Source organism: Triticum dicoccoides, chromosome 6B (assembly GCF_002162155.2).
Source record: "Triticum dicoccoides isolate Atlit2015 ecotype Zavitan chromosome 6B, WEW_v2.0, whole genome shotgun sequence".
Taxonomy (NCBI): domain Eukaryota; kingdom Viridiplantae; phylum Streptophyta; class Magnoliopsida; order Poales; family Poaceae; genus Triticum; species Triticum dicoccoides.
The window spans coordinates 708,513,293-708,515,982 of record NC_041391.1 but is presented as its reverse complement, the minus strand read 5'-3'; the positions used below and the strand labels follow the sequence as shown (position 1 = coordinate 708,515,982).

Genomic DNA, 2,690 nt, shown 5'->3' with positions numbered 1-2,690 from the left:
ATGAGTCGACGAACATGATAATAAGACTTGTTAAGCTAGAGGGTTTATTAAACACAAATGTACGAGTGCTGATTAAGACAGTTGGCATCTAATGATGCGGCATGATTAAGCGTTTATTCCCGAATAAGAAGCCACGCCTTTCGGGTCAAGAGAGTTTTTCATGAGCCAGCAACGTGGAGGGGTGTGCCTTTGAACAGCTCTAGCTGGATGAACAATTGACTTGGACCAACTTGGTACAGCCCATGTCATCTGAGCATCGTTCAACGTGGGGCGGCATAAGTTCAGCATATCTTAGCTAAGCAAGTGGATCGATTACTTGTATTTATTAGAGCGACTTGACGTAAAACTAATTGTTTAAGTACGGCCGGTCGATGCAATCATGCAACTAATTAAGCTAGCTAGCTAGCGCTATAAGGCCGACAGGGGTAGCATCATCCGGCCTACACTGCTTTCGCATCCACACACACAAAAATAACTGAGCGAGCATCTAAGCTAGCACCAAGCGCAACCATGGAGGTGGCTCTGGTGAGTGCGGCGACGGGTGCCTTGAAGCCCGTCCTTGGGAAGCTGGCCACCCTTTTGGGTGACGAGTACAAGCGTTTCAAGGGCGTGCACGGTGATATCAGATCGCTCTCTAATGAACTCGCCGCCATGGAGGCGTTTCTTCTGAATATGTCGGAGGAGGAGGATCCTAATGTTCAGGATAAGGTGTGGATGAATGAGGTCCGAGAGCTCTCCTATGATGTGGAGGACTCCATCGATGACTTCATGCAGAGTGTCGGCAACGAAGATACAGAGCCAGATGGAGTTTGGGAGAAGATGAAGACCTCGTTTGGGAAGTTGGGGAAGATGAAGGCTCGTCGTCGCATCGGCAATGAGATCCATGATCTAAAGAAACAAATCATAGAGGTGGCCGAGAGGAATGAAAGGTACAAGGCCCGTGAGGTCTTCTCCAAGGCCAAAAATACAACCATTGATCCTAGAGCTCTTGCTATCTTCAAGCACACCTCTGAGCTTGTTGGAATTGATGAACCCAAGGCCGAGGTAATTAAATTGTTGACTAAAGGTGCGTCAACAAAAGAGAAAACGAAGCTGGTCTCTATCATAGGATCTGGTGGGATGGGCAAGACAACTCTTGCAAACCGAGTGTATCAAGACCTAAAAGGAGAATTCAAATATCGGGCCTTCTTATCCGTGTCGAGAAATCCAGACATGATGAATATCATGAGAACTATTTTTAGTGAAGTTAGTGGCAAACGGTATGCCGACACCGAAGCAGGGAGTTTACAACAGCTCATATCCAAGATCAACGATGTCCTGGTAGATAAAAGGTACAATTTCTATTTGAGCTTCTGATTCTCATGTATATTGTTAATAAAGTTATTTAGATATTTCACATAAAACCATCTTGTATTTCTTAGTATAAAAAAATAGATCCATGTAGTTTTTTTTCATTTTCTCAATAATTAGTACAAAAAGTAATCGTCAAATGTTTGTCTCTAGTTCATGTTGATTCCAAGTAAATAAAAATAGAGAGAGAGAGAGAGAGATGTTTCTTTTCTCCCATGGTACGAATGTCTTCCCGTAGGCACACGATTCTAATTTAATTTTATTTATCACCCCATAATTTCAAGAGCATGTAAACATTATTTGTAAATTATAATACAAAAGGATAATCTACCGTGTAAATATTTTGTGACTTCAGTCGATGTTGTGGAATGCAAAAAGAAACTGCCTTATTAATGACTGCACCTGTCTCTAATATAATTATCATATCGATAGCTAACGTCTTTTGGCATCTATGAGAACATGGATAAAAACCCAAGGATAATAACGTAGTGCATCGAGATTAGATCTAAGTAATATGGCTATTCAAAAAGATGACAAATATGCTAAGATGGTACTACAGATTCTCAATATGACTCATTGCTGAAATAGAGTGACATACCATTTAATTTTTCATGTTGTTTGTGCAAGTGGAACGAACCCTTTGTCAACTCTTTTGATGGTGAAATCTTCACAGTATTCTTTGTAAAAATGTGTATTTTCAAACAATAAATAAATTGTGAAGTGTTAGTTACACCAAACTTACGAGAGCTTCTTTTATGTTTTCTAAAATGGATATTTTTTGTAGAGTGTTAGTTCCACCAAAGTTAAGTTACATTAGCTACACATTGTTTTCTATTAAATCTGCCTTCAGAGGTGAACTAGACATATTAATGCCAATCAATGCCAGCCAAAATCCTATAAAATTGCAATTTGAGACCGTTGCCTTTGTCCACGATTGCGCATACATATCCCGAGGAATTACTGGATCCAAACTAAGTGTTTCAGGAATTCCGATTAACATTTATTTTAACAGGGTTTTTCAACTCAAAATTTCTAGATGTGCAAATCTCAAGTTGTGGTATTACTCAGTAGTAATTTTAAATTTTGTTAACATAACAACTGATACCACCGAGAGTACTAATAAAAGTACAAAATTAAGCACCACATCTTTACGGTCAGAGATAAGTGCCTTAACTATGAAAACAATTGTCTTTAGAGTTCGGAGTCACCGATTAGTAGGCTAACTATGGAAAATAAGAAGTATAGTTTCATGCAACTGGGCCCGAGCAACGTGAGTCGACGAACATGGTAATAAGACTTGTTAAGCTAGACGGTTTATTAAACACAAATGTACGAGTGCT

At 39.6% G+C, this 2,690-nt stretch overlaps 1 pseudogene; it reads left to right on the top strand.

Annotated features, from left to right (window-relative positions):
* Window positions 1-503: 503 nt before the first annotated feature.
* The window catches only part of LOC119325517, a 9,610-nt pseudogene continuing 7,423 nt past the window's right edge, over window positions 504-2,690 (top strand).